Raw genomic sequence first — 11860 nt, 5'->3', positions numbered from 1 at the left:
AAGATCGACCCCCGATTTTATTTTATGGTCAGTTTTTATGACTTCGCTCCTGCTTCCTTGCTCCAGCGTAAAGGACCTCCTGCTGGTTTCTTTTGTTGAATGGAGAAGATCGACCCCGATCTTGATGTGAAGTCATTAGACTGAGTGAAAAGATCGCATTGCGGATCTGTTGAGAAAAAACGGAACTTCGTAGTCGTATCGCAATTATCCTGATCTCTGGGATAGATTTTTTTCGAAAGATTCGAAATTTTTCTCTGGCCAACCTGGCTGATGTGTATGTGCGAAGTGTTCCAGTGGCGATCCTTGCCTGTTGCGTTGTTCCTACGGCTACCCTAGCCGATTGCGTTGTTCCTGGGCTATTCCTGCCGATTGTGTGACGCTGTGACATACGTTAAAGAGACATCCTGTTCTCCGGGGAAATTTGATCAAAATTATTTGTGAGGTCAACTTGGTCTGATTCTGGTCGGAACGTCCGTTCCTGAACAGTGTGTTTATCCGCGCATTTGGTTCTCTACAAGAAATGTGATATTTAGAACAAATTGACTCATTTATTCGCGAGTGCTATGTGATGTGAACATTTAAATTGCATTGGATTACTCTGTGCCAGGGTGCAGTCAGCGTAAGTTTTTTTTTTTCTTATTGTTGGTTGTGAATAGCTTCTTGGTAAAAATTCGAAACAGTGCATTTGCTTGTTTACATCAGATTGAATTGTTTATTTTTTTGTGCTTTTGTTGTTTGATCTAATGCTTTTCATATATAACTTTAATTTTGTTTCGCTTAAACACTCTTGTGTGTGTGTTCTTTTAAATTACTGAAAGAGTTTTGTTCATTGTAAATTGCATTTTTCTTTAACATGGCATTTTTGATAAAAGTTAAGAAGGTGGACCTTGAAGAACTCGCAACAGAGTTCGGGGTACAATTTATTTCCAAAGTACGGAAGCTAGACTTAATAAAACAAATTACCGAATGCACTGATTATGAGGAAGAGGTAGCTCCGATTCTTTTAGAGGAAATTGTTCATATTAGGGATAATAAAGAGAAAGATGAAAGGGATAGAATTGAGAGAGAGGAAAAGGATAAACAACGTGCGTTTGAACTTGTTATGCGCACGAGCACGAATGGAGGAACAGCAAATTCTTCTACTAGAGTAATTGAATCAAATATTCACAATTTAATACCTAAATTTGATTCCTCCCAAAGTGATATTTGTCTCTACTTAGTCATGTTCGAACGGCAAATTAGACGCACGAGCATTTAAGAAAGTGATTGGGTATCACATTTGATTCCATTATTGCCCTTAGAAATAGCCCAGCTAATAGCGCGTGAATCAGATGAGGACGCTGAAAATTATTCTTTTGTTAAAAATTTGCTTTTAAAGCGGTTTAAGTTAAGTGCCGAAAGCTTCCGAAAAAAATTCGTTCAGCACCAAAAACGTGACGACAGTACCTGGAAAGACTATGTTTTTGAGCTCAGAAACTATCTAAATGAATGGATTAACAGTCTAGAGGTTAATGATTTTGAAAATTTAAAAGAGCTTATGATTACGGATCAAATGAAAAAAAAGAGCCCCATCGGAAGCAAAAGAACACTTCCTAGATGATTGGTCGTCAATTAAAAGCTCCTCGAAGTTAGCAGACATGCTTGACAACTATGATGAAGTGAGAAAATTTAAAAATCCAAATTCGGAAAAAAAGAAGGACAGGAATAATTTGTCTGAAAAGACGGAGCTAATAAAGAACGAAAGCGATAAACCCCAAAACAGATCCCTTTCCGATAGGGTAAACACCAGTTTTGAGAGACGAAGATCCCTGCGGTGCTTTGGGTGTAGCAGCGAGACACATTTGTGGCCGACTTGTCCTAAGAATAAAAAGAATAGTGGATTCCCTGTGGCGGAAGAGGTAGTCAATTGCGTGAAAAATCTCGCTGGAGAAGAGCTATCAGCTCCATTCATTACGGAGGGAACTGTGAATGCGTTTCCCATTCGTATTCTTCGGGACAGTGATAGCTCTATTGACTTGGTTTGCAGAAAATATGTAAACCATAGCGATTTTACCGGGGAGAATGTTTGGTTACAAACCCCTTTAGATAAAAATAAAGTTTGTTTACCCCTTGCCAGTGTTTACTTAGAAGGTAAATTTGGAAAAGTGAAAACTAAGGCGGCAGTCATAAGTGACGAATTAGATCAAGGGAGATATTTATTGGGAAATAGAACTGCGCTTTTGTTAGGGGACAGCTTCGAAAATTATTGCTCGAACGGAGATGCTTTAGATGCTGTAACAACGCGTGCTCAGGCTCGCGAAAAACAAAAAAGTTTAGAAGGAAAAAACCCTTCTGAGAAGTGTATGGTTTCTTTGGACAATACTCCAATTTTTCCCGTAACGCCTTTGGAAAATGTAGAAATTCCGGAAGTCGATATAAATGCGCCAGAATTTTCGTTAGCCAGGATAAGTCCTGAGGAATTCAAGTCAGCGCAGATGGAATGCCCCACTCTTAAGCCCCTCTTTGAGTTAACGGGGAAAAATACGGGTCTAAAGGAAAAGGACTATTATTGTCTTGAAAATGGAAAACTGTTTTGGTTTCAGGAGGATCACATGGGTAACACTAGAAAATTAGCGGTTGTCCCGGAAAGTTTGAGAAGTAAAATACTTACTCTTTGTCAGGAGGGTACCTCTGCAGATGAGGGAATGACAAAGTCTGGGGAAAATTTGAGTCAAAATTTTTTCTGGCCTGGTTGCCATAAGCAAATGGAGAAGTTGATCCAAGCTAGACATAAACGTCAGATAGCTGGGAAGTCAACTAACTGATAAGAAGAAAGCCCTTTTGAAACTAGTTTCAATTATTCAAGAGGTATTTTTTTGGAATCAATTTTGATGCAAGGCGATGGCGCCGATTTCTTTATTTTTGTTCTTACTTTTTGAGGAGCAAAAAGAAAAAAAAAAGAAAATTCGACTTAAAGAGTTACCTTAGTATGGGAAACTTTGATGACAGTCATAAAATAATGTTCCACTTACTAAAGTTTCAATGTAGTTGCAAAATTTTTAAAATTTTGGTTTTGTGTAGGTACAAGTATTACTGAATGTATTAAGTATGTTATCATTTGTGATTGAATCTGTTCATCATTTGACAAATGATTGATTAATGATTTTTCAGGGTTTTTTGAATTTTAAATTAGTTGAAAATTATTTTAGTGACATTACTAAAAATCTGAAAATGTGTTAACTGTGCATTTTTAAAGCAACTGCACTGGTCACGTTATTATGCTATACATCTTGAGTGTTTTGAAAGTTTAATTTAAACTAAAATTTTGAAAATTTAAATGAGTTAAGACCAGACAAGCTGTTTATTTTTGTATCACAACCAACTTATAGGAAAGAAATGCTTGATATTTTGAAATGAATTTGCATTACGTATTATTGTTTAATTTCTTAATGGATTTGAAAGTTCTAAAGGGGAGGGGGGGGGAGCTGTGGCATAGTACGCTTACTATCAACGAATGCTACTGTTTCCCACACTTTTTACTCATTCCCACGCTTTGAAGCCAGCTACATCGAATTCTTTCAAATCCATAAAATACTAGGTTCCGCCCCCAAGCTGACCTTTGGCCGTTTTGGCTCAAGTTTAATATTCCGTTCCCAGGATGGTCACCTGCATCCATGGTCCAGCTGCATCCTTGGGAAAGGAGAGAGAGAATCCCCGTTTATTTTCCAAGAAAAAGGGGAGATGAATTTTGCGGGGGCTGGGGCACGGCCGACTCGGAAAACGAGGAGAACGATCAAAAACTTTGGAGAGGTCAGTCATGTTTTCTGACTCTCCAGAAATCTATCTAACTACGGATCAATTGTGTATTTCTGAATCTTGTAAATAGCTGTGTAAATAAAAAAATGTTTACTAACTACTTGCTTTCCACTCAGCATGCCACACAAACTAGCAAAACGCCACAAGAGGCTTTAGTTTTCAAAAAAATCGGGAGCAAACCCAACCCGCCCTTTCCCTTCGTTTTACAGAAAATTGCCTAAAATTGCAATTTTTTAAGTAAATTTAGCAATTTTCTGTAAGTGTGTGAACCCCCCACCCCTACTCTTTTTTCTTTTGTAAGTCTGTAGAAATTAATTACGTCGTTTTTGTCTTTAATTAAATTTCTAATTTTAATTGGATCCCCCTTGATAGTTTAATGTAATAGCTATTTCCTAATGAAAGGGCGGCAAATTGAGGAACCGCCCCGGGCGGCAAACACTGTAGCTACGCCACTGAATATGCCCCACAGTTGGCATTGAAAATGACACAGTGTTGCTTCAAAAAAACGTGTAAACAGCCCTTTTGGAACCTCCTACTACAACCAAAAAAAAGTACACAACCAGACCCCACTCAGAGTCTACATACAAAATTTTAACTCATTATGGCATTTTTTTTTCAGTAACGCGAGATGCATTTATATCACTGGTGAATTGGTGCTTGAACTTATCAGAACGCCTTTTATTTTCAGGAAAAATAAATTCCCCTTTCACATAAAACTGGTTCATTTCTGGTACTGGAACATTTACGAATTCACCTCTGAAACATACTGTTGACGTCACGAAAAAGCTCGTGGTAATTACCTCAGTAATGTTCAAAAGTGGGTCTTTTTGGTTGCCCACACGTTAATATGCACGTGCCGAAAAAGTGAACATATATTCAAGGGATGAGTAAAATGGAATTTTCAGGCCGAATTTCAAATGAAATTTTTTTCTTGAATACATTACTTTCTGCACTTTGTACAAGGAATCCAAATAATAATAATAAAAATAATAATAATAATAATAGTAATTGATTGGTAATTTCACCTTTTCAGTGAAATTTCTCAAAATGATTAATTATTATAGAATTTCATTGCATTTTAATCGTTAAAAAAAACACTTTGTGTAAAAGTCAGTGATCAGAAACCAAGCAGTGGACTGTACTGAGTAGTTAAATAGCAAGAATGTAAACAAAAAAGAAGTTCATTGGTCGACAAATTTTTGTTCTTGAGAAATCAGAAGTTAAAAAATAAAACCATTTATACAAGCATTTGTTTTTGACATATTTTTGTTTGTCTTTACATTGTTCATTGGTTTTGAAAATGTATTTTATTTTAAATTTAGTTGTAATTTTTGTAGTAAATATGATTTTGTACTTCAGTACTTCAGTTTCCTGCTCCTTTTTTTTTTGCTCGTTTGTCACTTCGCTGTAAACTATTCAACTGCTTTTGATTAAGAATTTAAATTTTAATGCTGATTAACAATCAAGTTCAGCCAAAGCTTAAACCTACAGTCTAAACAAAGGAGGATTTAGTAGGACATATTTTTGTCGTTATTTGCCAAAAGACGATAGGTCAAATGTGACCATTTTCTATTTCACCGTTATCAAATTAAGCGGAAAAAATAAGAACTACCAAACATGATACAGCAAAACCTCGTTACAACGCTATCCGATACAACGATAATCCCTCTACTACGATAATATTTTGTGGTCCCGGTGAACTCGCATAGGAATTATTGTTCCTCTCAATATTGCGATATTCTCTACAGCAAGAAACCCCTGTAAAACGATTTTTTTTTTCAAATTTTCCACCCCCCGCCCTATACTGCGATAATTTGTTTTCCAAATAATGAAAAATATCCTCTTTTTTTTTGCCCTTTTTTCCCGTTTTTTCGGACAAAAGAAGATTTATTGCTTGTTGGGTACTTATTCCTGTTTACCACTGTAAGAATTATTAAAAAATATAATAATAAACGCGTTGTTAGTTCAAGGATGTTATTTTACACCTTCAAGTATGCTTAATTTAGTACCACAAATTAAATTTGTGGAATGTTGATCTAACATTTTTAAATAATAATTTAAGTGCATTTGAGAAACGAATGGAGACACGCCAAAAGAGTGATTTTCTGGTTATTAAAAAAAGATTTTAGGACACGATAAAATGAATTATTGTTTTAATAGGAACGGAATAACGTCGGAAAACATATTTCTAACTATTAAAAAAAAGAAGAAAAATCTAGGCCAAACAATCCCCGAGTTTGGCTCCTGGGACATAATATGGTTAAGATTTTGGAGAATCATCCAAATACATTTATACCTAGGTAGTGCATGTACTATGATATTAAAATAAAAAAACCTATTGTATTCCCAATTAATGTAGGCTCTCGATATAACAATATGTTCTTTTGCATCAATATATTTCTTTGGTCCCCAAAATATCGTTGTAGCAATGTTTTACTGTACAATAAAAACTTTCATGTAATTCTTCACAAAAAGTTGATAACCCTACATGTTATGTTTTGCAATATCAAATTTGATCTATCAACGTTTGATAAACAACCACAGCTTTTTTTCTTTATAAAAGCTTCTTTTATACTTGTGTATCACGCATTCTGGGAGGATATTAGTGCTGCGTAATTAGTCTAAAACAAATTCTGAAAACTTGAACAAAACGTGTGCCACAAATGATCAGTGTAAGAGCTCAAAAAGCAATCTAGAAAGCTTCCTTAAAAGTGTTTAAGGAGTGCAGTAAAAAGGCGTCATGAACTAAAAGCATGTTTCGAAAAGTGTTCTCAGAAGAGGTTTTTAAATTATTCAAAAAATGAGGACAAGTGTTTGTTTTCAAGAAGTTTCCTCAACTGCGCGGCGTTCTGAAAATTGGTTAAAAAACCCGCTTAAAACTGATCCAAAATAATGTTCTTAAAAAAGTGTCTGAGTGCAAAAAGTGTTCAAAAATCGTTTAATTATTTGCAGTGTATAACTGGGGATATTTGCGTTTTTTAGTTGATTTTTTTTCAAATCTGTATTGGATTTTACTGACTAATTTTTTCGTCAAAAGCTGTCAATAACAAGTGAGCAAACTATCCCATAAACCCATTCAAAAGAACGATGTTTTTTAACCGAATTGTAATCTCTAATAAACTACAGTCGAGGTTCAAAGCTTTTGTCTCAATATTTAGAAAAGTTGAATTCTCGAGCTTGAAAATCTTTCTTTAGCTTAAATCATTCCTCCGTTGAAGTCGATAACCAGAAATATGAAACAGAAATAGTTTAGCACAGGTTTCCACCATTTTGAACTGTATCTCTCTTAGTAACTACAATATTGTTTTAACCACTTCATTAAATGAAAGCTATATACAATTCGAAGCAGAGACTTTTTTAACCATTGATTTAATCTGGCCACTTTGGAAGATTAAATCATCAATCGGAATTAGGAAAAAAATAATTACTAAATAGGAATAAAAAACCGGACTGCGTAAAATCCAAAAAAAAAAAAAAAAAGAAAAGAAAAGAAAAAATATATAATCTTAGTAGTTTAGAATGTTATTAAATACTACTTAATAACTATACCATTGAAATAGTTTTATAATCGATACACACATAAGACAAATCCTAAATACGAAAGCAGAAAAGAAGGATCAACAGTAGGAGACCCTTCCTTTTTGACCAATCAATGAACCCCGTAAAATTTGAGTCGGAGTGGAAGACATTAAAATTTCGAGAGTCGGAGTCAGTCATTTTCCCTCCGTTTCTAAATACTTGCCAAGGCTCGGAAGTCAGAGTCGGAATCCGACTAATTTTGCGATACAGAATTCGAAGTCGGAGTCGATGGCCCTAAAATTCTAGGAGTTGAAGTCGGGAGTTGTTTCCCCGTAGGCACTAATGTTAAGGGGTTTGAACTGTTCAAAATTGAACAAAATCAATAAGATATTTTCTATGCATGTTTTTCATCAAGTTCTTTTACCAACTTAGTTTGTTTGAAACTAATTCGCCTATAAGTCCGAGATTTATATTTGTCTTAAATTTTCCCGTAGGCGCTAATGTTTTTTGAACTGTTCTAAATTGAAAGAAAAATTGTTCAAACCCAAAATTTAAATGTGGGGATGATGTGTCCTCGCTGAGATCTTTCGAACAGACGCAGAAGGTGTTCGAATCGGTCTATTCACTGAAAACATAAGTGAGGGACATGCAGACAGACCGAATTTGATATTTATTTCATTCTTTTATTTTTCAACTTTTTCTTTTGCTTTTAGTGATATTTTTAAGATGCATTAAACCTTCTTTCGTGCTTTGTTTTATTCTTTCTTTGACTTTTCAAGTGACTAAAAAAGGGGAATTTTGTCACCTATTCGTCTAAACCTACATAACACATAACAATACAAATCATGTGGAACAATAAAACCAAAACTATGCGTTTGTTAATGGTACGTCATTTTCTTTTACACAATGATAAATAACTATTTGGTTTTCCATTTACATTTTTTTTAAGTAGAAAATTTCAAATTAGTTGAAGTTTTTGACATTACGAATTCACGTGGGAGCAAATAAATAAATAAATAAATAAAGATTATTGCCTATTGCATTACCAAACAGCAGTATATACTGTACAAATTAATTAGGACAAAGATATTTTCCACGAAATTTTATGTTGATTGCCGACAAGCTCCAGCAGGTCTAGCTCAGCCGTTCGACCTGCTCAAATAAAATTCTCATTCTGCTCAAATACAAGTCTGTTTCGACAACTTGTAAGTAGTTTAGACAAGAAAGTGCGATTAGTCTTGCCATTTTTCATTCTGTTTCTGTGACTCTTCTTGCATACTTTTTAGATCAGTTTTGCATTCGTTCCTTTTAGTCGATTAACGAATATAACGCTTAAAACAATTGCAAAAATTATAATCACATTGAGCCACACATGTCTGCTGTGAAGTATGCTGATAATATTTCAGTAAATTTGAAAATAAACAAATCATTGCAAAAGAGAAGAAATACATTTGAACTGAACTATTGACTGGGCAAAGAAAGAACTGATGTGTAATAAGAGATAGAAAAAAACTCTACAATGGAATAAAGTCTTACTCAGTAATCGCATTATTTTTTCTAAAAAGAAGTATCTAAGACTTTGAAGACACTTTATTGGTATTCACACTTTGTATTGATATTCATTCCTCAACTTATGCAGCATAGATTTCTCACTGCTGCTGGTTCGAATGTGAGAAAAAAATTAAATCAAATTCTAAATTGATGGAAATGTCTGTGTTTGTTATCCCTTCCTATTAGAGAAATTATGAATCGTAGTAAACTGATTTCGTTCTGTAGATATTCACCAAGTCTTCTCAGCTGTCTTCAATTTTTAATTATGCTCATTTTTGTTAAGTTTTAAAAATTTCAAAGCAATTTAACCCTATTGAATGGATTAGCTTATTGACAATACACCAGAAGGTAATGAAGCACTGGCAAGGATGCTTATGTAAAATTAAAGCGAAATAAAAAAGGGCCAAAGCTGTTTTAACAAAGTGTCTGAAAAAAAAAATAATGAAATATTTTTCATCAAAAGTGAGAGTGAGTCCCTTTGTTATGAATAAATATTTAACAAGAAACGAAAATCTCATGTTTTTCACATTTATTTATACGTGAGATGCTACACCGGTCAAGAAAGGGTCAAATAAAAGGTGTTGTAAATCAGAAATTATTTTTAACATTAAGACATACCCAAATATGAGTGTGTCAGTGAAACAATGATAGGTCTAAAACTGCAATAAATATAATTTTGCATCCTAAATTATGACTAGGATTAGTTGATGCACGGAGACAATTGATACATTGCCACTGCGCGCGTTGGAATCATAGAAAAAAACAAAATGTTGGATAAAATGACGCACAATAGGCCTATTTACAGTGAGACGTAGTTTGATTTATGCTGCTTTATTTAATTCTAAATGGTATAAACATAATTTCATTTCATACATTTTGATTTAAAAAAAAAAAAAACCTCCTCCGTGATTGGTTCTTCACCCAGTCAAGGTATGTCAAAATCATAGATGTAGACCTAGATACACAACGAGAAACCGGTTTCATGGGCAACTGAAACCAAGTGGTAAACGGGCAAGCGTCCGAAAAGACCATGCTCGCGGCTCCGCTCATGCGTACAAACAACTTTTTCCTTAGCCAACGTGGATACAAACAGCGTTGCATCGCTGGAGATCAGTTGTTGCATTCTCGTAGGCGACGCTTAGGCGAGTTTATTTCCAAGATTCGCGCGGGGGGGGCCAGTGGTCAACAAATTGAGGAAAACAAAAATGTTTTTTGATCATCGTTCATCGTAGATAGCTGAGAATAAGCTGTAAATTTCAGAAATTGGTAACCTTAATATGTACAATTATTTTACACACTTTCGAGAAAATATAGCTGATAGTCATGAAGATATAAGCATTTCTTTCAGAACTATGAATTTTATTTGAAGGTTTTTGGCTCATAATGAGTAAAGTTTTAAATCAAAGCTTAACAAACTTTCAGAAAACTTGACAGCACACAAGAGAAGTATAATATTAAAATTTCCAATTAAAATGTTGAAAACTTGATAAAATAATGATATTTAAAACAATTAATTTTCTCTGCGCATGCGCGAAATATAGCAATTTCTAACTTTCATAATCCAATCCCCAACTAGATTCAACTAAAATTCCAAAAGTTATCAGCAATATAATGAGCCGAATTTGAATGGATCTTGGATAGACGACGACTCGTTAGGGATTGTTCGCAAGTTTGCAACATTTGCTTGCAATCGCTCAGTGTGATTCATGATAAAACAGATTATTTGCGAACGATCCCTCACGACTCGTAGTCAGACCGAGAGCTATTCAAGTTCAGCTTATTTGAACGCTGATAACTTTTTGAATTTTTAAGATATAGAACTGAAATTTTATTATGACTTGTAAAAGCTAGTTGGGGTTTAGATTATGAAAGTTATAAATTTCTATCTTTCGCGCATGCGCCGAGAAAAATTAATTGCTTTAAACATTCGTATTTCATCAACTTTACAACATTTAAATTTCAAATTGTAGTTTTATACTTCTCTTGTATGCTGTCTAGTTTTCTGAAAGTTTGATAAGTTTTGATGGAAAACTTTGCGTGTTTAGAGTCAAAAAGCTTCAAATAAAATTCGTAGTTCTGAAAGAAATGCGTATATCTTCATGAATAGCAGTGATATATTCTCGATAGTGCGTAAAATGATTTTGCATAGTAGAGTAACTATTTTCTGAAATTTACAGCTTATCCTCAGCTATTTAAGATGAACGATGATCAAAAAATATTTTTGTTTCCTAAAATTTGTTGCTGGTCCCCTAAATGCATGGGTGATATAACTTTCAATGGAAAATGACAGCTGGAACATATCTTTTATGTTACAAAAGTTACAAAGCAATTAGTCTTTTATTTCTCGAGAAATCCTTCAAAATGTGAATTTTTGAAAGTGTCCCAATACTTTTGGTCATATAGTGTATATTTAGTAAGTTACCGTCCTATAGCCAGGGCTAAAGCAGAAATGCATGAAATACACAACCAGCTTAGTCATTCCAGCCGAGGACTGCCGAGGTGTTTCTACCTTAGATCTGGCTATAGGGCGGTAACTTACTGAATATACCATGCCTTTGCCTGCAATCTTCGAGTTGAACCAAACCATTGCTTCGGTCACTCATCTGGTCAGTGAAATTCTGTATTAGCTACCAGTTTGTTTGGCACTCTTGGCTTCCTTTAGAGGTTTTCCACCTCCAGCTCAGTCACTTCCTATGCCGGGCTGATGAGTGCTAATTAGCACGAAACTGCAGTCCTTGGCTGGAATGACTGAGCTGGTTGTGTATTTCATTATTTAACATATCTTAATGCTTTGAATATCTTTTTGTTTCTTGTTTTGAGTTGATTTGATCAAAGATGTTTATATCTTTCGCTTTAACTTATATTGCCAAGTAATTCAGATTTACTCCTGTATGGGGTCAGTTGATACATTTGACACTGGGTTAGTTAATACATGTAGTAACCTATAATGTTATTGTGTGCAAGAAAATTGGGTGAAGTGCATCCAATGTAACAA

The sequence above is a fragment of the Uloborus diversus genome, chromosome 1 (genome assembly GCF_026930045.1).
Source record: "Uloborus diversus isolate 005 chromosome 1, Udiv.v.3.1, whole genome shotgun sequence".
In the NCBI taxonomy this organism is placed as follows: Eukaryota; Metazoa; Arthropoda; class Arachnida; order Araneae; family Uloboridae; genus Uloborus; species Uloborus diversus.
Note: the sequence above shows the minus strand (reverse complement) of the source record.